Genomic DNA, 24,951 nt, shown 5'->3' on the forward strand with positions numbered 1-24,951 from the left:
TCAAAAATATATAAATAGCCAATGTTTCAAGCACTTCAAAAATAGGCACCCATCTTCAAGATTTTCAAGAAGAAACAAAAGTGGTTTGAAATAATAAACGTAAATTTGCAAACGAAAAATTAAAAATTAAATTGAGAAACAAAACTAGGAAAACCACAATAGCCGAGAGAAAGAAAAAGGAAAAATAGAAAGAAAAAAAAGTACAGTAACAGAGGGAGGCAAATCAGAGTAAAATGTATTTCCACCCACTATAGAGAGTAGCGAAGAACTAAGGTCTTTATACAAGGGAATCAGCATTCATATGAATAAAACAAAATTCAATAGAGAAATGGTACTAATTATCATCTAGGATTAAAACAAAAGCTCGCTAAGCTATTTTTGACGCCAATGATGCTTAATTAACTTTAGAAAAATGTACTAAAACTGAAATAAAAAAAAACTATATATTAAATAGTAATAATGTAGAAATGATACTAATTCTTTCATTAGAAAAGTAAAAAGTCACCATGCTATTACAGAAGCCCACGATATTTAATTAATTTGGAAAATAGGTACTAATTAAAATAAAACTAAAAGCTATGTACTCTGAAAAGCAAAATTACTGGGGAAATGTTTCGAATTCGTTTAGGGAAAACATAAAAATGTGCCATGCTACTATTGACGCCAATGATGCTCAATAAATGTTGGTAATAATATATGAAACTTAATAATAATAACAAAAGTATGATATATAAGGTATAATATTGATAGTATAAGAAACATGATAATAATAACAGGATACTTAATAATAACAAAATATAAAAACAAAAGCACAAATGGAGTTAGAATGGTAAATAGAGGCATTTTGTTTTATGGAGCGTTCTTACTGCAGTATCGAAGCACGTTTGATTTGTTTGTTATCAAGGATTGCCCCTAAAATGGATGTGAGCAGGGTAATAATATTATAATGGATATTTTAAAAATGTTTATAATTAATAAAGTTGATATTTAACTGTACAATTTTAATGATTTATGAAAATCAGCAGTTATTTAAAAAAAAGAGACATGATTTGCCCATTTTGCACAGAGTTTTCGCTACAGGTTTGCCCGAATTGGATTTGCACATGGTAAAAATATAAATTAACAAAGAAGTTTTTAGTAAATTTATTAATAATAGAATACAATTCACTCAATGATTTTATAGAGAATTTAATTACTTTAGATGGGTATCCGTTGTTTTTTTATCAAATTTTGAAAGGGTTTGTTGATTTGGTTTTTGGATAAATAAGCATTACTACATAGTAATTGTATTCATTTGATTCTTTTAATTGTATGGATGGGTGATCTAATGTAAACAATAACAAGCGTCCTGAAACCGGAAGAAATTTAGAAAACTTCCGGTGTATCCCTCCGCTTATGTTACGACTACGAGGCGATGTGTGAACAAGCCTAATATTCTATGCAGTTTTGTTATTGTAATTTAGGTTCAAATCTAAACATAATTGTACCATTCATAAGAGCTTTCTGAAATGTATTGATTCTCAGAGGTCGTAAGGCCGAAAAAAATTTTGGAAAGTTAATATCTCATTGTGAATAATTCTTAAGGTTTGCCATGTTTTGTATTTTATTCCCTATTTGGCTACATTTGAATAAAATGTCGCCAAAAATATCTTTTTAAGTTAGCCTAATTAGAAAATATTCTAATGATTATAATATTAATATGATAATGCTGAAGTTTAAAGGCTGAAAGAAAGAAATCATTACATGTGAAATACTGCAAAAGATATGATGCAATAATATGATGGCGCGTTTTTTCAATCTGCGGCGTAAAAATATATCGGAAGCAGTAACCCGGAAGTCTGGAAAGAGCAATTTTACCACTAGCGCCACCACCCTTAGCTTTACACGATCACCCATCCATTCATTTGATTAAAAATGGTATTTCAATAAATGTTTTTAGACATTGTACAATTCTTGTCACATATTCTGCTCTAGTGGTTATATCGTTTCTTCGGGTAACCTCAGGTCACTGGGGTGATACTTTGTGGCGAATAAAATCATCGCCAAGCCGACATAAAAAAATAATGCAACCCTAGAACAAAACAGCAGAACGTCTTTTACAGTGTGGCTGCGTGCTCATAAAGAAAGGTTAATAAAGTTTCGTTTTCATCCAAGAATGTGATGTTTTCTTTTTAAGAGCAAAATGCTTATTTGATTAAATCCTTGGACGATTTAACATGGATAATCAAAGAATTGGAATCAAATAAAGGAGCTTATAAGCTGTCTATGTAGTAAGCACTCAAGCCAGCATGCGTAGGTGTAACAGTTAATAAATAAATAAACTTGAAACGTCAGCAAAATTCTCTATGTGACCAATCTCACTAAATACAAAAAATCGCGGATGGGAATGAGAACCTGGATGTCTAAACTTGCAGCCTACGAACGCGCAAAGCTACTATGGTGGAAGATTTTTCAGTGTGCCAATTTAAGTGGTGATGATGGAATCAGGGTGTTGAAGTTTGTATAGTATATGGGACTAGTTGAATATAGTGATGAAAACAGAAGAAGATGAAAATAACACTTGAAAATGAAAACCGGATCATATAAAGATTTTATTTAATATATTTGCAGAGCTCGAGGTACCAAATATAAATATTATCCATAAGAATTTCAGTTGAATCAATTTTGCATAATAATATTAATAAGAACAGGCCGTGGGAAACAAATCCCCCACGACCTGCCTAATCAAACGCCTAATTAAAAAGTATGTGCAATTTATTCCCATCGGATACAGAAGCATGGATAGGAGATCCAAAATTGGCGATTTATTAAATTATGAGTAAAATTATATAGTTTATAACCACTTTTTTCGACTACGGAATGGTACCGAGGACCATTCCGTAGTCGAAAAAAGTATCATCAGGCGATTAGCTTCTGAAATTGTAATTAGTTGTTGATTGTCACTAGTCTTTCCAAGAATTTGCAGGTTTTCGTGTTTATTGATAATTAATCCAAGCCCTTTAGGGGCTATCGTGCTTGTGACGAAGCAGATTCCAGGTCGATGAATGGTGAACCTGCAGACCTTAAGAGCTTCCAATGGAAGGTACTTTCTGCTGATGATTTTAGTATCATAAAACATCTTTGTAATATACCTGTTCATCTAAAAATGTTTAAGTTAATACCTTAAGCTATTTCGTGTACAAAACAAATAAATAATGAAATGCTCTTTATTATCATTTATCAGTGAACTCATTTTTCTGCTATATAATGAATGCAAGCTTTTAAGAAGAGTATGTATAGAACAGAACACTAAAACTGACGCTTTGCGCAGCAGTGCTTCTCGACTGTGGCGTAACTACCATTGCAAATATTGAATGCCAAATCACGTCCAGGTCACTATTGTAAGGAGAATTAATTACAGACTATGTCAACCTTCATCTATCAAAAGGTACCTCTCGATAGAATCAATATAAGATGTCTTATGTTAATAATAAACTCCCCCTCAATGGTGACCTGTGAACGTGATATGAAATTGCCAACATTGATGGATGGTCTACATTAAAAACAGTTGATTTGCTTTAAAATATACTGCTCGAAGAAATAAAAAAAAAACCGGTGACGTAAATAAAGTCTCCCGGTCAGTAAACAATATGGATAAAAAAAAAAAGAAATAATGAGCAAAATGCTATAAACTAAACAAAAAAAAATGAAGAAAAAAATACAATGGGCAAAAATGATATAAATAAATAAACAGCAGGTATCAACTAGTGGTATTCGTTCATCGAGCTCTATCACAGATAAAATTCCGGAAAGGGAGTAATGTGGCGTAACTACCACTATAAATATTGAATACCAATTCACTAGTATATAAGACATGTTAACTTGATTCGATCTTGAGGTATCTTTTGATAGATGAAGGTTAACATAGTCTAAAATTAAATCCCCTTCACGACTTAACAAGCAGTTTCAGTTGTGTCCTTTTTCTTAAAACACTAATTTTGATCTGAGTTTCTTTTCTTAAACAAGTATTTTGAGCTATGTCCAATTTCTAAAAACTTATTTTGAGCTTTCTCCAGAATAAAAATTTCATTGACAAGAAATATTATCCTTACTTTTTAAAATCCCATCGGTGATTACGTAAAAATCTTGAAAGAAGGTTTTCGCACAATACTTTCGCAGGAACTTAGAAAACATACCAAAACAAGTTTTCATGTTAGTTTATTTGCTTTCCCTAGAATAAATTTTCCAATTTAGATTAGTTTTTTTTTTATCATTTATTGTATTTGCCTTATTTTATTTCCTTGGAAAAACCTTGGACAAAGATTTCAGCTTTCTATTTCTGTATACCTTATCATGACAACCAACAAAAATACAAAAACAAGCTCTACCTCTTGATTATTTTTTAACCTAAGCAACAATATTATTTATAAAAAAAGCATTAAAAATTGTTTATTTATCTCTTTAGGATTAAAGATTTAATATTGCAATACTTACTATATTGAAAAAAGATTTTCAACTAATTAAACTTTTTCGGGACAGTAAAAACTAAATTGTGATATAATGTTGCAGTAGGCATGGATATATATCCCCTATATTAGTCCCTGCTGTAAGGTTACATGCTTTCTGAGATAAAGGTAAAGGTATACCGGGGCAATGGCACTCACATACCTTCATTTAACCGATTAATAAAAAAAATAAGCAACGGCTACCAATAATGGGCGATCGCAACGATATTCTATCTGGGGTGAAAACCGCTTCCATGCCTTTGGCTCTTACCTTACCCCTTCCCTCTCCTCCTCTTTTCAGTTGTATAGGAATGTACTACGATATTTGATCCTATCTTAATAATTTCCGTATTGACTTGGCAAAAATATTTTTTAAAATTTCCATGACGTTTCCTTTTAGAACTATGTTTAATGTAGTTTTCAGCTCCATGTAGTTTCCTAACTTAAAAGAGTTTAATCTATTTAAAAATCAAAACAGAAACTAAAGTACTTCATTCTTCTATGATTCTCGACATGTTAATGGTTAAATGAGTTGAAGTATTGCCATAGATAGAGAGTTTTGCTCTACGCCACCTGTAACCCATTTTGATCGCCAATTGCTTCATTCCTCACACCAATATTTTCCTAAATCTTTTACAAGGAAAAAGAACAAAAGTTAAAAAAAGAACAACCCCATAAAATTAAACAAAATTTTTACAAATTTTAATGAATAGGAAGCATTGAAAAATTTTAATTTTATTCTAGAAAAGGAAGAATTCTGAAAACAAATTTATGTTCTTTGGACTTGAGAGTTGAGCGGAGATAATGACGTGTATATTTAGGTAGGAAAGAGAACAACTAAGTAAAATTATTTATCGCCATTGGCACAGAAACATTCTACACTAATTTAGCAGAGGCAAACCAATTAAAATAATCCCAACTCTCTTGGCGATAAAATTGTCTTGTTGATCAGTAATTTCAAAAGACCATCTAAGTGTAGGGTTAGGAAAAGTCCGGCATTCTAGACAGTCCTCAATCGAATAAAATTCTTAAATAGAAAATCAGGTCAAAGCGGCTTAGCTAATCCACGTAATCAATTCTCTTGAAAACTGGATCTTCTAAACAAAAACTAAGCCAAAAAAATAAAAAATGCAGTGGATTATTAGTAGTTGAAGAAAAAAAGGCTTCTCTATCGATCGAAGAATTGTGCTAATTAGTGATGAACATTCTTAGAACATTAATACAGTATTTTTTCGTTAAAAATAAACGTATTTTTGGCTTTTAAATTTTTTTTTGTAACATTAATATCTATACTCAAATAGCAGAATCTGATTAGGAGTATTAAGTGCAGCAAAATAATGGATTTGGTTGACAGTTTTAATCGGACTGGGACCGGCAAAAATTTAGGTGTGGGATCATTCAATGAACTTGATATATCACAAAATCGTATAGAATCAAACGGTTCAGTGAATAATTTCACTGCAACGAAATCCAAAGAATCAGTCGGAATTTCGGATGATACTTCTCCAAATAAAGAGTTAGGAAATTCTACTATGAAAACTACTCCATCCGGTGAGTTTGATTCAACTGCTGATCTTGAAAATATATACCCCTTTCTCAATCAACCTGTTGAAACTGTTCATACAGCTAATCGTACAGTATCAGCTAATCATACTGTGTCATCTAATACTTTAGATGACGAATCCAATGCCAAGACTCCCGATGCGAATAATATTTATGACGTTTATTCTCCAGATACCGATATCAGTCCTTCGAGCGACGCGACAGTCGTACCACCAGACATTGCATGCGGGGAAATACACGAATGTCAAGTGTGTCACAGGTGTTTTCCTCACAAAGAGAATCTTATTCTTCATTTTCAGACGCACACAAGAGAGAGGCCTTTCAGTTGCGAGGTGTGCGGGAAGTGCTACACTTCAATGCCGTCGCTCAGGTTGCACCGGCGTATTCATTCCAGCAACGTGCAATACAGGTGTGACGTGTGCGACAGAGTGTTCATTAGAAAAGACCATTTCAATTTACACTACAGAGTTCATACAGGCGAAAAGCCTTTCAAATGCGAACTCTGCGATAAAAGTTTTTGTCGAAAAGGCTCTCTCAAGGACCACTATCGTTTCCACAACAAACAGAACCTCTACGAATGCAGCGTTTGTAAAAAGGAGTTTGTGACGATCAGCACTCTTCAAGTTCACTTTCGAGTGCACTCTAACGAGAAACCGTTCAAGTGCGAGATTTGTGATCGGAGATTCGCTCAGCAGAAACATTTAGATACGCACGCCGTCACTCACTCTAAAGTAAAATCTTTTGAGTGTCAGATCTGCAAGAAGTGTTTCGCTCATAAGGCCGCTTTGCAAGCACATGCTCACATCCACACCAATCTTAGACCTTATGCCTGCCTAGTCTGTGATAAAAGATTTCCCATTAAAGCCACTCTAACGATGCATTACCGCATCCACACGAATGAGAAACCATTCTCGTGCGACATATGCTTCAAGAGTTTTTCGAGGAAAAGCCACTTGCAAGAGCACACGCGCAATCACACTAAGGTATCGCGTCACGTGTGTGAAATCTGTCAGAAAGACTTCTCGACATTGCGATATCTGAAGTTGCATCAACGCTTGCATAACGATGAAAAAAACTCTAAATGCGACATATGTCACAAAATTTTTCCGCAGAAGAGTCATCTCGAGTATCATTATCGCACCCACACGAAAGAAAAGCCGTTTGCCTGCAATGTGTGCGGAAGAAGTTTCAGTGCTAAGCACGTCATGAAACGCCATGTATTGCGTCACACGAGTGAGAAACCTAAGGTCCCTGTATCATATAATGCTAACAATAAGCCTCAGCCCTTTTCGTGCAATTTTTGTGACAGATATTTTACGGCTAAACACGCCATGAGACGGCATGTTTTATTAGTCCACATGAAAAATGAACCTTTTAAATGTCTCGAATGCTTTATTACATTTAAAACTGAAGAGGAGTTTAAAACACATGAAATTTCGCACTCTGCTAATAACGCAACCGAACTCGAGCAAAAAATTGATGATAGTTTAATATACTCCACTGAGAATGTATAGCTTATAAAGTGAATGTTCTCTTATAGTATAAAACTATGTTTAGCTGTAAAAAAAAGCAGTAGCACAAGCAATTTAATATTTTCTAGAAATCAAAAAAATCTTTATCTGAAATGTTTTTTTATTGTTTTAGTTTTAGACTATTCCCATAATTGCCTACAGTAATTAGAAAATTATCAATGTTGAAAAACTTATTGGAACTATTAACTAAGTTTTTTTCAGGCTATTATTTCGTGCTCAACTTATTTATGTTAACAAGTTGGAATTTAAACGGAATTAGTTTCTATTTAAGTAGATTTCTGACTTGATATGGTTAAAAATTGACATATTAATGAGAAATGCTTGCCTCTCTGAAAATGTATAGTTTTGTGAAACTTAGTTTGTCGCTTATTATACATATGAAAAATGAAAAAAGTTTCAGTTCAAGTAAAACTTTCTTTTTAATGTTTGCTTTGCAAAAGCTTCTGTAACATTATCTTAAAAATTCTTTAAGTATTCACTGTGTAACAGCTTTTGTCTATTTAATAGATTCGATCAAATTTGGAAACATGTCTCTCACTTTAAAATCTTTGTGTGAGCTTTTAATAAATATTTTAATGGCAATAGCTATGCTGTAAACAAGTGCGTCTTCGGACATTTTTTCAGTATGTGTGCAGATGTGGGGTCTTTGAGTCTGAACGTGGGGTCTTTTTCCAAACTGAATATTCTATTTTGTTTAAAATATATATGTTATAGCCTGCTACATTCTGAGTAATTTAACATTAAGTGTTAGACGATACTGAAACTTTCAAAGCGACAGCACAAGTTCTTAAACGCATTTACTAAAAATAGATAATGGCACAACTCTTTTCGAGACATCGTTCAGAGTCTGTCTTAGTTTATGTATAATTTATTTATTATGTATATATTTTATGTATCATTTTTTTACAAACATGACAAAAATGAAGTTTAAGTTCATGTTTTGTCATAACTAAGTAATGTTTTTTAATATCTTGATTGGCCCTCTTATCGTTGTTACATCCTTCATTGTTACAGCCATATCACGAAAGTAAATATTGTAAATGACACTAATAGATTTAAATATATAAAATAATAATATTCCACAACTCACATTCGCTACTCAATCCTAATTTTTTGACTATGGAATCCTGAGATTATAATAAAGTTCATTAGCAATTCTGATCATATTAAATAAGAAACAATATTTATTATTTTGGAAATATTTAATGCGCAAAAAGAATTTAATCAATAATAGCTTTAAAATTAGATTTTATGTGAGATAGTGAATTTGTTTTTTGGTGAATGCATAAGCTGAAAATGAATAAAGCAGAAATAATGTTTTTGTTAAAATGAAAAAGAACTGTTATAAATGTGGTTATCAGGGGTAACATATTTCTTTATGGCTGAATTTAATTATTTTATTTGAAATCGTGAAGTTTTAAGAAAAAAAATACTCATGCAAATTTTGCTAGATGAATGTTCATCTTTAACAGAATATATTCAAATATACTGTAATTTCTAATTGTAATATGTAATATGACAAAATTTTTGTGCATACATTTATTGCTAAATTATCTGTAGATCTAAAAAAATAAATCCTTAGTATGGTATGTAGATATTTTTTCAGAGGGTGCAGTATATCACAATATTTTATTCTTTTAAAATTTGATATTATTCTCAAAAAAGTAATTTTTTTCCCCTTCTTTCTTATTCATTCAAAATAACATCAAAGGAAAAAAAAAGCTACAGATGATATAAAAATCTATTAACCTGTGACAATTTAAATTTTTTTTTTGAGTCTTTCATCATAATTGTTTTGTTATAATTTTTTTTTTTACAAATTTAGAAATAAAGGTATGGCTAAGTTTTTGTTATTTTTTCCTTATTGAAAATTAATAGTGGTTTTGAAGGCCACCTTTTAGTGAGTTATGTTACTTGTATTTCTCTTTTAAACTTCACTTGATAGGATATATTAAAGATGAAATTTGCTCATCAATTTTTCATCCACTCCCATTTCTGGTATATTAGAGTCTTGTATATTGCACAAGTTTATTATTTACCTGTGAGCTCTGTCAGGAAAAACTTAATACAGTTTTTCAGAATTGACCCACTTAAAAAAAAAACAAAGCTTGTTGTTTTCACCAAGTGGGTTTTTTCACATTTTATCATTTTTAATCGATTTTCTTTGCAATTATCAAATTTCCTTAAAATTATCACTTGTTTAATCAATTTCAGTTTGCAGATTTTATGCAAAATTATATGAACTAAAACATCTTTCAGTTATCTGACTGTTGCAAACAAAATTTAATATAAATGTGCTAAATAGGTATGTACATAAAAAAAATAGATTAGGTGATAAAAAATAAATGAAAAAAACAAACATTTAATGCATTACTTATCTATAAAATAAATTATGCATAATATGCATATATATTATGCTTTTTACATAATTTCTTCAGAGTTTGTTTAAATACATGAACAGATGTATAATATATGTAACTAAAATTTCAAAATGTATACTATTCAAATGTATATAAATGTAGACAAAGAATGTAAAAAGAAATTTTTCAGTTAAAAAAAAAAAATATCTGTTATAAGTGTTTTAAAGACTACAGATTTCTATATACTGCACCTTTTGCAAAAAAATATCTATGTTTAAAGATAAAGTTAAGAATATTGAATCCATAATTTGGCATAAAATCATAATTTAGAATATCAGTTTAACACTAAAACATGTCATCTAGTTACTGAATTATTCACTATTTTTCTTACGACAGCTGGACTAGATGGAATGTTTTCTAATTTTTGATTAGTTCAATTCAAACTGTGAAATCCTTTATGGATAGAAAATCAGAAATACTTTCTGTTATATGTAAATGTTTCAATTAATAAAAAATAGTCTTTCTGATATTTTAAATTTTTAGTTAAAAATGAAATTGTCATGATATGATGCTTGAGATTAAGTTTATATTTAGCATTTTAACTAGTATCAAAAATGTATTATATTTAATATTTGTGAATCTTGTTTATGTTTGCTAGGTAAAAATTTTGTTAGTTTCATACAAAAGATTATATAGTGATCATATAAGGAAATTATTTATTAATGGAATGTGAATGAATATTGTAGATATTTTTTGTCTTTGATATGTTCATTCTTTATACATATAATTATTACCTAATTAAATTTAATAAGCGTATCTGCATGTTCATTTAAGTCTTAAGTTATATACTTGGAATGCTTAGAAAACAAATGTTTAAAACGTATTAGCTTTTTTCATTAATTTCAAAAACAAGATGTTTAATAAAAATAAAAGTTTATATTTTTTTATGTATATTTTAAGACTTATAAAGAATACAGATAAAGAAAAAAGCAATAATGAAAACATACCATGTGCTACTAAGAAATGTGGGCATTTAATTTCATGAATGTATACAATGCTTCTAAAAATTTCATTCATTAACTAAAAAACAAATTATGTGTGTGCTTATAATTTCAAACTAATCTTATAACTTATTTTTTACATTTTAAAAACAATCATTTCAGTAACTCTTTTACACACTTCATTATACATTTAGAAGGTATAAAAATGACTGAAATAGTCATTCTCATAACCATTTCTTTATTAATCCTATTGATAGTAATCAAACAATATTTTTTTAGTATATACTATATTTGACTCTTATATTTAGTAGATGAAAGTATGCATGTAGATCATATTTTAAAAAGCACACTTTTCTCAGGGTGAAATTGTGTTTTTTCATGAAGAAAAAAAAAAAACACTTCTCCGCAGGCAATTTTTTTTTTTAAAGGAAACACCCACTTATACTGAGTTTTTTCTTGAAAATCCAGGTTTGGTCAAAACCTGCTACCTGGTGTAACATTGCTTTACTATTTTTTTTTAAACATTGAATGATATTCATCAAAAATCTAATATTTATCTACATTTTAGTCTCCACACTTAGAACTAGAGAAATGCAGTAGTACATCATAAAATAAACCCAGATTTTCAAGACCATGTGATCACAGATCACTAACATGCTCATCAGCAGCTTCTATTCTTCATGCAGTGTAATCTGTCTGAAACTCTTAATAGGTTATGGCTGAAGTCCTGTATTTAATAAAATGTTTTAAACAATAATTTCCAGATAACAATAATTTTGGTCGATATCTTGGTAAAATAAAACAATAATTTACCACTCTATTTATTTAACTCTAATAGCCTCAGGTTATGGCTGAAATCCTGTATTTAATTCAATTTTTTAAACAATAATTTTCAGATAACAATAATTTTGGTAGAAACCTTGGTAAAATATAGCAATAATTTTATCACGATTCCAAGTTTGGGAAACTGCATATATCTTAGGGGAAATGATAAGTCTCTGTTTCAAAAAAGGAATATAGAAAAAGGTGAGACCTCCATTCCTTGCTGAATGGTCAATGTGGACTAGAGGTGAGGGACATTGTTGCTTTTCTGTTACAGTAGCTGAAACTGACTGTTTAATTTTTGGTGTGCTTTAAATGTGCACAGTCTCTATAAAATAATTAATAGCCACATTTTGCTTTGATTTTTCTAGTTTATTTATTTTTATAGATTCAAAGCAATGAAGTGCATTTTATTTATTTATTTTTTTCTTTTCCATTGTAGATATTTTCAGAATTTTTGTATAGAATGTTAAACAATGTAGCAACATTTTCAATAGGTAGTGGAATGTATGTATTTCCTTAAATGAATAAAATGAAAAATTTGAATGTATCTTGTCCTATTTTCAAATTTACATCTATCAATATGTATGTTTGTTTTTTTATGTAATCTTACCTTACTTGTATTAATTTAATTTCTGAATATTTATCTTTTTTTTTTTTTTTAAACAAATTTAAGGTGCCTGTCCAATGAGATGACAAACTTTAAAGAATGAAATACGATTTGCAACATCCAACACTGAGTCGTTCATGTAAGCCAGGGGAGATATGAGGGTTCAACTTGTCCCCCGAAATGCTTCCTTTTATTGTAACAGAGAAAGAAATTTTTTCTTAAGAATTTTAAAAAGTAATAATTTATTTTTTTATTAAAAATTAGGATTTGTATTTTTAAATAGTAATTGAAGATCTACTTTAATAAAAATGATTTGTTTAATGAAAATTATTATTTGCTGTCTGTCTGTAAAATTATATTAGTTATGAGAAAAAGTTTACAAAATGCTGTCTCTTTGTTTTTGTTTTAAATTTTATTTTATAACCGTTGTTGAACAGCCGACCCAATTTTTTGGGTTTATGGCTACTAATGTTCAACTCCGTAGCTTTGTCATTTTGAACCCAATCCAGAAGACAAGGAAACTCCTGAAATTTGCCTTCATGGCGGACGTTTTGAGGGAACTAACCCACATTTACGTTACATGGAGAGGAAAACCTCTCATGGTTAACCTGATGGCAAGGGGACTCCTACTCATGATCCGTGTACCACTGAGGATATTTTATGTCAGCTCTATGGTCAGTGCCAGCCAGATGCGAAATTCGTATCAACCAGCTATTGCCAGGTTCACCTCATAGTCTGCTTGCTCGATCATTTCATAAACGGAGACATGTGCCTTTTTTTTAGAAGTCGACAGGGGAGGGGCGACTTTCCCCTTTCGCTGATTATCTCCATGATTTCTCCCTTTTGTTTTAAAATAGGGGGTATCTCCTGCTTTTTGGAGATAAGGGGGAGAGATTCTTGCTAGAGCTAGAATTCCGAATGACTAGAATTTTGCTTGTCGAGTTAATCTGTCAAGTATTTTACCAAGTAAAACGAAGTTCATCTAATTAATTTAGAAACCTGACATCATTATTGATACATTTGCAGCTAGATGGTTAAATTTTATTTTATAAAAATTTTTATTTTATAATTAATTTTATTTTATAACTAATTAATTTAATTCCTCATTAAGCTCAATCCACGTTTTTAAAATTTTTTTTTAAATGAATTCTTTAGTTGATTAATCGTAAATTTATGTTCTGTTATAATTATAAAAATGTTTATTTTGACCTGTGTTGAATTTGAGGTTTTATGTGATTATAATTCAAACAATTATTTTTTTAAAAAATACTTTCATAAGTCACAAAACTTCGATTTTTTCTTCTTTTTTTTTTTAGAATAAATTCTATTTGCATTAAACGCACGCATTTACTTAACATAATACCCATTTACTTATTGACAATTTGAAACTACGTACCTTATGCAAGCTGCTTTGTTGTACACCTTTTATTTCGTCTAGTTCAAGCATGCACACAACAAAAAAATAAATTATTTTTTGATCTAATGTTCAGTTTGCAATCATAATGGTTTGAAAGACATTCGAAATATGTTAATTAATTTGCACAGGCAATTAGTAAAATTAAACTCAGATCTTACTATCTCTAAATAAGCTTACTTTTTTGTTGTTTTTTGTCTCAATGAACCTTTTAAAGAAAAGTCGCAACCAGGAAATACTATGGTGACCATTGCGTTATGGACAAGTCTCGAAAATTTTGAGTCACAATGTTTCAAAATCTGATCATAAAGAGCCAGGGACCGATCAAAACAAATTCAGGCCCAAGGCCCACAAAATTTTCTAGGCCCCTAACAAAATATCTTGAAATTAAATTTCTGAAGAGTAGTCAGAACAATAAGAAGAATCTACTGCATGATTCAAGAGAAACATTCTAAAAAAATTTTGAAACCAGACAATTGAAGATTATTTTTCTTAGATAAAGTTTACACATCTAAATATTAAAATAAAATATTGTGTGAAAATAAAAATAGTTTGGTGACCACAAGCAAGTGAAATCAGTGATTTTTGCGTCATTATGTTTATTATATGACGCATTTTTAATGTTTATTATATGACGCATTTTTATTTTTTAATCTATTAACATAAGACGATAAATCTAGAATCGATATTCTTCATTATATAAGACTTAAAATTTAGCTGGAATTTAAAATTAGAGTTATTGCAAGAGATTAAATATCCATTTATTGTAAATGGTGTTAAAAACGTAAACAATTTTGGATCCACAAATCAGTATAATAGCACTATATACGCTAACAATTATTTAGTGACAAAAATTCTTTATAAGTTACATCTAGTTTATTTATGTCCGATTGATTACCTCTGATCGTTTATATAAATCTTAAGTATTTCTTGAAAATCATTAGTATATTAATACTCCTCATTTCAAGATCAAAAATTTAATCTTTTTCTAAAAACAGATGGCAGCACTGCATTTACGTTTAATTTATTTCATACTTCTCATTTCATCCGTGAATCCACAGGCTAAATCCGTGTCATGCTCAGTAATTAGAAAACTATAAACGTCCCCCTCAATATTTCTGACATACCGAGAAAATTTTCTTCGATCTTTATTGATTCATTAAAGATAAAAATAAAATTAGATTAATCTTTTAACAAATTTAAGAACTATAATATTTTGTTATAAGTAAAAATTAGTTCATGATTTAAAGTAGAAATATAGGCAAAATAGTACAGCAAGAGTACTATTAAAAAGTAAATATAAAGTACTATAAAGTACTGAAGTACTGAAAGTACTGAAAGTACTATAAAGTACAGTAATAGGCAACAAGAAGAATTTAATTGACCTTACATTCTAGAGCATTTTCGAGATTTGTGATAAGTATTTGAAATGTAATGAAATTTTGCTTGATAAATGATATTAAATTAATATTCTGAGCAGGATGCGCGCAGCCAGATTTATCAACAAAAAATAAAAACTTTTTAAACGCTTTTTAAGCACTTGAAAAATATTTTTAATAACTTTTCAAAAAAAAATCATAATCAGGATCTGTGCAGCATTTCTACCCATTGTTTAAAATTCTTCATTTATAAACACAAAATCTACAAAATGCAAAAACTCTTTTCAAGAGACTTTACATAATCGTGATTAAATTGCTTGTTACGGATAAATATTGCGGAAATGTTTTTTTCGTTTAATTTATGACAATAATCTACACGGCAAAGAAAAAAAATGTCCTTTTGAAAGACAGAAAATTAAGCACTTTTTACAATGAGAAAAAGCATCATTAAGAGCTTTTAGAAAACTCAAATAAAAAAGCACGTTTTAAAAACGCTACTCACCCTGCAGGCGTGGAGTCGGAACTCACTGGTGCAGGCCAGAACTTGATTCTGAAACTTTAATGAACATATTACAAATTTCCACTTTGTAATCATAACTCTTTTATTAAAAGAAATATGTATATATTGTACAATAAACTACTCATAATACATACTGCTTTGATTAACTATGAATGAAGGATAACATTTCTAATGTGCTTTGATTAACTATGAATGCGATTAAGCATTTTTATTTTTTATTATCTCTTTATCAAAATTTTTTTTATTTAATTTATGGTTATGAAGTACAGCGTGAAACAACGTTGTCTTTTTCTGCGCTAAAAGTAGAATTAATTTTTCAAACAGTTATATATATATATATATATATATATATATATATATATATATATATATATATATATATATATATATATATATATATATATATATATATATATATATATACGGGGTTGGACAAAAATATGGAAACACCTTCAAAAAACATGTTTCTTTGCTTAATATGGTGTAGGAAACCCGTTAGCATCCAAAGCAGCTTGCAGTCTTCTCGGAATGGATAAATACAGTTCCTGTATGTTTGCCAAGGGAATATTATACCATTCTTCCTGCAAAACGGTGGCAAGTTCATACAAACGATGTTGGCGGTGGATAACGAGAACGCACTTTCCGTTCCAATGTAGACCACAAAGGTTCGATAATATTCAGGTCTGGTGACTGTGGTTTCCAGGGGAGATGGGACAACTCATCCTCGTGCTCCGAAAACCAGTCCTGGACAATGTGAGCTGTGTGAACAGGGGCTTTGTCGTCTTGGAAGACACCATCACCATCGGGGAACAAAGTTTGTACCATGGGATGAATTTGATCGGCCAAAATTTTCACATAAATCTTGGCAGTCATGTGCCCTGACACAGTTATCATGGGGCCAGCAGAGAACCACGATATGGCTGCCCAAACCATAACAGAACCCCCGCCATGTTTCACTCTTGGCAACAAGCAGTCTGTATTATAGGCTTGAGATGGCGTTCTCCAGACGTAAACTCGGCCAGAAGCGGGAAACAATGTGAACGAAGACTCGTCAGACCATATTACTCGCTTCCACTGCTCTATAGTCCAGGCTTTATGATTTAAACACCACCTTTTCCTGTTACGGGCATTAGCATCACTGATGAGTGGCTTCTCAATTGCAGCATGGCCAGCAATTCCCAGTTTATGAAGGTCCCTTCTAATTGTTTTGGTACTCACAGGGTTCGGTATCACAACATTCATTTCAGCAGTAACTTTTGCAGCTGTGGTCTTCTTATTTTTCGTCACAATTGCCCTTAATGATCACTCAGGACACACTTTCGACCGCGCTGTGATTTAGCAAATGATGTTTTTCCGCTTTTCAAATATGCGGAATAAATCTTCGATACAGTACCTCTTGAACACTAAACACCTCGGCTACCTTGCTTACGGAAGCACCTACCATACGTGCTCCAACAATTTGCCCACGTTCGAAGTCTGTTAACTTTGACATAATGCAATGACAACCTCACATAACAGTACTCCGACAACAACTGAACTGTTTAGCACATTTAGGAAGTTGTAAAGGTGGCGTAAGTAGTCAAAAACGCCAGCGCCACCTACATATTTCATTAAAATCAATCTTTCTTTTCAAACATGCATTTCACAAGGTGTTTCCATATTTTTGTCCAACCCCTGTATATATATATATATATATATATATATATATTTATATATGTTGTTACATATGGCTTTATTGGAAATATTAATCCAAATACAATGTTAAACTTTAAGTGGACATAAACAAGGAGTAAAAAGGAACAAAATTACAATAACAAACAAAGAAATCACATGACAAACACATATTAATATATATATATATATATATATATATATATATATATATATATAATAAAGTTAAAATATTGAGAAAATATGGAAAATAATAAAAAATAATGACAAGAAAAGAAAATTATTAAAAATATCTTTCAAAAGTATTTTAAAAGAATATTTTTTAATTATCTTAAAAAAAAAAATTATTAAAAATCCGGATAACAAAATAAAGATATAATCTCTTCATCAGCTCACGCGATTATATCCGCAAAAAGGAGTGCTTTCTAACAGTGTATCAATATAGCCAAAGCAAAATATATCAATACAATACGAAAATAGAACACATTAAGTAAAAAATATATAAAGGATACTAGTGTCCCATCTGCTCAACACCTCCTAGAAAAGAGTAGGCCTCTGCACGGGTTACCATAAATATCCTTTAGTAGTCCAAACGTAATGACATATTTTGTATTTTCAACCACTGCGCAGCTTAGTACCCAGAACGTAATGACATCTTTCTTATTTTTCATCTACTGCGCAGTTAACTTCGTCACATCGGACTACTAAATTGATCCGTGCTGAGGCCTTCAGACTTCTAGGAGGTGTTGATCTGCTCCAGAGGTTTTACTAAGATGAAAATATTCATTTATTCCCTTATTTTATTTTATTTTTTATTTCCCTTATTATACATTTCATTACCTTATCCTAGGAATTGAGATTTATAACGAGGGACATCATAATTCAGTATGTTAAAATATTTTAAGCAGTTCGATGCTAAGTTTTTTTCTTCCTCTATATAATTCATAAATCTGTTGACTTCTATACACTGTGAATAGATTTTTAAGATAAAGTGAAAGTAAATGTGTAAATAAAAGCATTAGAAATTTTTCAGTAAATAAAGAGAAGGAAATGTAAGTAGAAAGAAGGAAAAAAAACTTTAAATGATTTTATAAACAAAAATTATATTCGAAAATTTTTGATTCCACCCTCTCCACGGTGACTTGCGTACCGGTAAATCATGCTTAATACCTGCAACACTGGATTTTAAAGAAGCTGTGGAAAAGAAGTGAGAGTTTATGTGCTATGTCTTAACATAATGTATACTTGAAAGTCAATATAGTAATAATTATTCAATAAACCTATGAAACAAAAATATATGTAATTTTTGAAAGTGTCAATATAATCATTGACTTACCCACCCGTAAAAGCATTTCTTAAAATAATAACAATAATTTCTTGTATGAAAGGGGTTTTTACTACTTTTTTAAATATTAAATGGGATACCTGCAAGTGACGTAGTGTTGGTATCTCTATCCTGATTGGTGTTCGAAATGTGGCATTTGTTTACGTTAGCAACTGTTATTTTCGTTCATTTCGTGTAAACCAAGCCCGTCAACTATCAATTATCGTAAGTTCTAAATTCTTTCACAAAGATTTCAATTCTTTCAGTATATATTTACACAGAGAGACTTAACACAAAGACAGGCAAGAAGCCATGTGAAACAGAAACTAATTATGCATCGAAGTTGCCAGGAACACAGAATAAAAATGTATCACAGTTACAATAAAATACATAAATAAATAATAAATCTAAGCTAAGTAAAAGAAGTAGACGAGTAAGAATTATATTTCAACTCATTCGACGAGCGATACGGCTCCGTATCTAACTTATCGTTAATTAACATTTTAACTTATGTAGAGAAACTTAGCTCAACTTTAATATATCATTTTGCTAATAAAGATGAGCTGTCACTGACATCAATGGTCACATCTGTGGGTATGGGAAGTCTTCTTCTTGAAGTGCTAGTACCCAATTGATTATTGAATTTTTATTCTCAATACTTTTGCCTTTAACACAAGAAAGACTGAAATACCTATATTGCCCAAAAGCAGTCAAGTTGTTGTTGTAGTTCATTTACTAAAAAAAACGTACGTCGCACTAGAGCTGCACAATGGGCTATTGGCGACGGTCTGGGAAACATCCCTGAGGATGATCCGAAGACATGCCATCACAATTTTGATCCTCTGCAGAGGGGATGGCACCCCCGCTTCGGTAGCCCGACGACCTGCACGCGAAGTCGAGCACTTTACGGTAGCACATTTTAACGAGGACCCATACCGCACACCCTCGGTCCCTACGCAGACTGATCCAAGTGGTCACCCACCCGCACTGACCGCAGCCAGTGATGCTTGACTTCGGTGATCTGCTGGGAACCGTACAAAAGCAGTCAAAATGACTGCTTTGTGAAAGAATAACTAATGTATAAAGAAATTTGTTTAAAATTAATTTCTAATATTTTTGATATTATATTTAGTTATATAACAAGTTATTAGTCAATGTCAGCAATAAAAATAATTATAAAAGTCACAAAATTCTACGAAATTGTGCCATTATATATACATCATTGTTTTTCTAATTGAAATTAAAAAGCAGTCAAAATTACTTCCTTGGGCAATCTAGTGTTAAGACACACATAACCATTATTTTTGTTTAGCAATACGATTTGTATCATGTGATTGTATTTTATTTTACTCTCTTTCTTTTTTAATATTATTTAGAAATTGGGTAATAAGAATGGCGATTGTTCCGTGGCGATATTATGGCATCCCCTTTTTTTTATTTTCAACATCAAAATGAAAAAAAAAAGTACGCTGATAATAGAAATATTCGATAAATAAATTTCACCACTTTTGTTGTAACCAAATAAAATAATTGCTCAAAAAAAAGAAAAGAAAAGTAAGGAAAGAAACTACTGAATAAGAATAATAACATTCAAAAAAATTGGAATTTCAAAAACAAAACAAAAAATTCGACTTTAAATTTTTTAATAGAATTGACCCTTCCAGCACGTCAAATTTCAACTCTGTATGTGCATTTATCTGGACTACAAGGTAACCCACATGTATTTTTTTTCTTCCTTTAAACAAATTAAAACTAAAAAACTTCTTCTTTTAAACTGCAGCACTCATCTAATGCTCATCTTATAAAAATTTAACTTTAAACTTTTAAAGAAAAGTATAGATGCATAAAAAATAAAATCTGTTAATTTTCTTGATTTTTCGTTCTTTTCTTTTAGTCTTTATTGTGCTATATAGATAAAAAATTGGCGAATCAACTGATGAACCTTTGCATATTAACCTACTCACACACATTCTTAATCGCGATTAAGAATGCGCGATAAAGAGATCTCTTTAAAAATCAAATGAAAGTCATTCTTTTCCTTTCAGCCATATTTTATTATTTCATTTGATTGGGAAGGACAATTAAGTGTGAAAAAAAAAAAAGGATATGAAATCTATTTTCTCCTTTTTAGTTCTCCAATTCAGTTAAGAGTCTAAAATTTCCTGCCTCAAATTTCTGCTCCGTAGGCGACCGCATCAATTGCCCCAAAGGGGGCGACTCGGCTAACCGCGAATTCATCGGACCAAATAGGACTAAACGAGGCTTATAGGGAAGGGAGATTACCCCCTTCTACTGCCCCACTCAGTGCACAAATGAATCAAGTCAGTTCTACTCTCATTGTTTTCCAGCGGGGTAAATGTGAATTTAAATTTTTTTCTCTTCCTTCCATACCCTCCTAAATCAAATGAATCGCTTTGATTCATTATGGGGGATTGTAAAGTATTGCATCAAAAAACTAGGATCAACCGAAGCATAATTATTTTTTGGTATTTTTTATAACAATTATGCACAGTAAAACCCCGCTACAGTGAACATGGTTTATAGTGAACTCCCGGTTATAGTGAACAAAATGTTCGCTCCCGTGCCCGTGTTATACGGGCACGGGATTCCGTTTTTTGTGGATATAGTGAACCAAAAAAAAAAGAGAGGAAGTAGGATATTATGAAATTTTTTCTGACTTCCGCTGATTTATTTTCTTTATTATTTCGTAACAATTTTGAAATTTCTACTTCAAAATAAATACATATACCGATTTTTAAAACCATTTATAGCAGGGGTTTCCAACTTACATCAGGCCGGGGGCCACAATTAAAAACACAAATCAAATGGCGGGCCGCAACTTTGTCAAAATTTTATGTAGGACTCTTTTATGTTTGAAGGAACATTAGATACTGTCAGATTTTTACCAAGTTGTGCAAAACAAAAGTATTGAATTATAAATTAAAATAAGAAGTTGATTTTTAAAAATATTTAATTGTTATTAATAATATTTTAAAAAAATATTAAATAAGTAATAAAAATTCGGGCTACAATAACTTTAATGTGCACCTATGTATTGAACAATTTATGTGCCACAGATATCTAATTGTTAAGATATAGAGCTTTAAAAAGGTTAGTATTAAAACTTACATAGTAGCACACAAAATGTTCAATGAGAAAATTTAGGTTTGTCTGCTGCAACCACCAGAGAATAGATATTTACATTTAAAATTTACTAATGTGTGTGTAAATATTTTCGTCTTAAATGAGTGGTTTCAAAAAGTTAAATCGGAGAATTTCTTCGAGAAAATTTCTGATACACACATGCTAAATTATGTCCCCAAAATACAAAAAAAAAAAAATGAAATAAAAAAAGAGCAACATACACAATTATTTTTGCATTTGAATAAATATTTTCTTGGATGCAAAACCTGAGAAATAATTTTTTTTGCACCGTTGGTATGTTAAATTTCACAGAAACGCAGAAATTAGGTTTTTATTAATGAGAAAAGTATTTTAAACCCATATAGATTTTTTTACGAAAATTGTCCGCAAAAAATGACAACTAATATATTTTAGTTCGCGGGCCACAAAAAAAGGCTCCGCGGGCCGGATGCCCCCCCCCCCCCCCGGGCCGCCAGTTGGAAACCCCTGATCTATAGCATGAAATGTAGCAATAAGCATTTTTTTCTTATTTGCTTCATTATTGAATACCTTTATTGGTTCAGCATTCTAAGAAGCCGCAATCTTCCAGTATCTGGACAAATGCTTCAAGTCAAAGTCGATGAATTTGCTAATCGATTGGGTGAGGCTACTTTTATGTGCTCAAATGTCTGGTTAGACCTTAGAGGAGTAATTGGGTAACTCTAAGGGTTAGACAGGTTAAAAATCCGGAATATCATAAATTCGGGAAAAATTATCGGAGTCGAGAAGTGTTTCTATATTTTATGTTGAGGATTGCTCATCAGCTATCCTCAGAGATTACTAATTTTTATTACACGACGCAAGACGAAGAGTCATTAAAAATAAAAATGAACACATTTTTGTTACTATGTATAATTTTTCAGTCATTTTTGTATTTCATTTTAGGGGTCATTTGTTTAAATAATGTGTAATAGAATGGAGGAGTTTGGACTGTATTTGAAATCTTATAAAGAACTCTAGTTCTTTATAAGATACATTCACATAATCACATATACTATATTATGATTTCTCACATGCGGATTCATTGGTTGTCATTTGAATAAAGTAAATAAATATTACTTACAATTGTTTACTGTTGTTGTAATATACTGTTTTCATGTAATATATATTTCTTTAACCCCTAATTAAAAGGTACTACTTTAAAAGTACGTTGTAACGATTATCCACAATGGTAGACGGAATTGCCGTAGTCGCTATAAGCTAGTAACGTAGTCGCTATAATTAATAATTTAATTAATTAGTTTTAAATATTAATTGTATTATTTATTGTGTTATTAGTTGATTTATTGTAAATATTTAATGCTAATGTGAAAGAATTTTTGTCTTCATTTTAACACTAAATGTTGATCTAAGGGAGGGAAATAAGGAGAGCACATAGTATATAGAGAAGCGCAATTTGAAGCGTGCTGAAGCCCAAAAATAAAACAAGAATTGTTATTTTTTTTTTGGAGGAAGGTATCTTGGCCGGTGATAGTCAACATTTTTATCTTAATAGCATAAAGGATTAAGCTCAGAAGAAGAAAATATGATGAAATATGTACAATACTTCTCAGTATTGATACCAAACATAAATAAAAACACGTTCCATTTTGAACTTTTTTGTATAACGTTGCTAATGTAAACAATAGAAAAATGGAATTCCCTCAAAAAAAGTTTGTTTAGTGATTTTTAAATCGTTGTAAACATACGTTTTCTGTATCTTTATTTTTGGTATTTTGACTGTGACTTCTTGTCCTATCGGACCTCTCGTAACATGCCGTACTCGTTACATCGAGCTTTTGCAATAATTTAATAATTATTTATCATCCTTTCTTAATATTCTCTGCTATTATTACGGTTTTGCTGATCTTGGTATGATCTCAAATGAAGGCTTGAAATTAAATACGGGGTTTTTTCATAATAAAGTAAGCCAATAGTATTACCTTATTACACATCATTTTATGATAAATATCTTTTAATCGTCATCCAAACTTACGAACCGTTTAACAATTATTAAAGATTAACTAAGTAAGATTTACTTTTATTATAAGTTTTGGCTAAAACCGTATCCTGTTAATTATTGTAGTTAATACGAAATTGTAAAACATTCTTAGACTTTTTACAACTAAAGTATTTTTTGTGCCGAAAAATATATAAGGTAGTTATTAAGTATTAAATAAGAATTTAAAAAAAATAATAATACTTTAAACGAAGTTGCAACCATCAAAATGACTAGGTTTAAATTGTATCAAAATAAAATTGGAAACCATATTTTTAATAATAAAATAAAATGGGATCTGTCATTGAATAATTTTTAATATAGATGCACAACAATCGTCAAGAGGGGAAGAAAACATTTTCGATTCTATCAACGCATCTATATTATATAAAACGCTAATACGTACGTATGTATGTATCAATAAAACCGATGATATTTCTTTTCTCGCGCTGGCAACAGTTTTCATTTTTAATTGATTGGATTCGGTGCGCAAGAGCACGTAGTGAGCAACCAGATAACAATAACCAGAGTGAGCATTATCAGGTTGTTCAATTCAGATTCATGCACTAAAAACATGACAATATTTAATTTAAACTCAATTAGGAATTAATTAATTAATTGAAGTGAGAATGCTTTAAAAGTCCGCTGTTGAATTGATATTTTTCTACTGGGAGCTACCTAAACGTCTAAAAAACGTTTAAGTGTTTGCATTGAATGCATTGAATTTTTTTATATTTCGCTTTTATTTATGCATTGAATTTTCACGCTTTAAAATGCAGAATATTAGTGAAGCAATATTTGATAATTTATTTTGCTAATATGTTTCTTATTTAGCTAATGTTTTGATTTTTTTCACCATGTACAATCTAAATAGCTAATATACTTTTTTAAAAGCCAATAAGAACATTGGTAGAAATCTTCTACATAAGTACAATACTATGTCTTTGATGATAAAATACTATGTCTTTGATGATAATATATTATGCCTTTGTGCTAGAACATTGTGTTCATTGGCGAGCGTTAGCGAGCAGGGGACGGAGCCTCCTAGTTAATTTTTAATTAAGGTGCAACATTTTATTTATCGTCAAAACACAAAAAAATTTGAGGTCT

The 24,951-nt window shown here is 30.6% G+C and overlaps 1 protein-coding gene across 3 annotated transcripts in view; it reads right to left on the minus strand.

The window, feature by feature from the left end:
• Positions 1-24,951, minus strand: part of LOC107447412 (uncharacterized) — a 164,378-nt gene that overhangs the window by 82,363 nt on the left and 57,064 nt on the right. For 2 of the 3 annotated variants that reach the window (XM_071180451.2, XM_071180452.2), the window contains exon 2: positions 15,668-15,721. The exons of the other annotated variant lie outside the window; for it this stretch is intronic. The gene's annotated coding sequence lies outside the window, so the exon portion shown is untranslated. The remainder of the gene's footprint in view (positions 1-15,667; positions 15,722-24,951) is intronic. 3 annotated transcript variants of the gene reach the window in all.

This window comes from Parasteatoda tepidariorum, chromosome 1 (assembly GCF_982258835.1).
Source record: "Parasteatoda tepidariorum strain Cologne lab strain chromosome 1, Ptep-v5.0, whole genome shotgun sequence".
Lineage (NCBI taxonomy): Eukaryota > Metazoa > Arthropoda > Arachnida > Araneae > Theridiidae > Parasteatoda > Parasteatoda tepidariorum.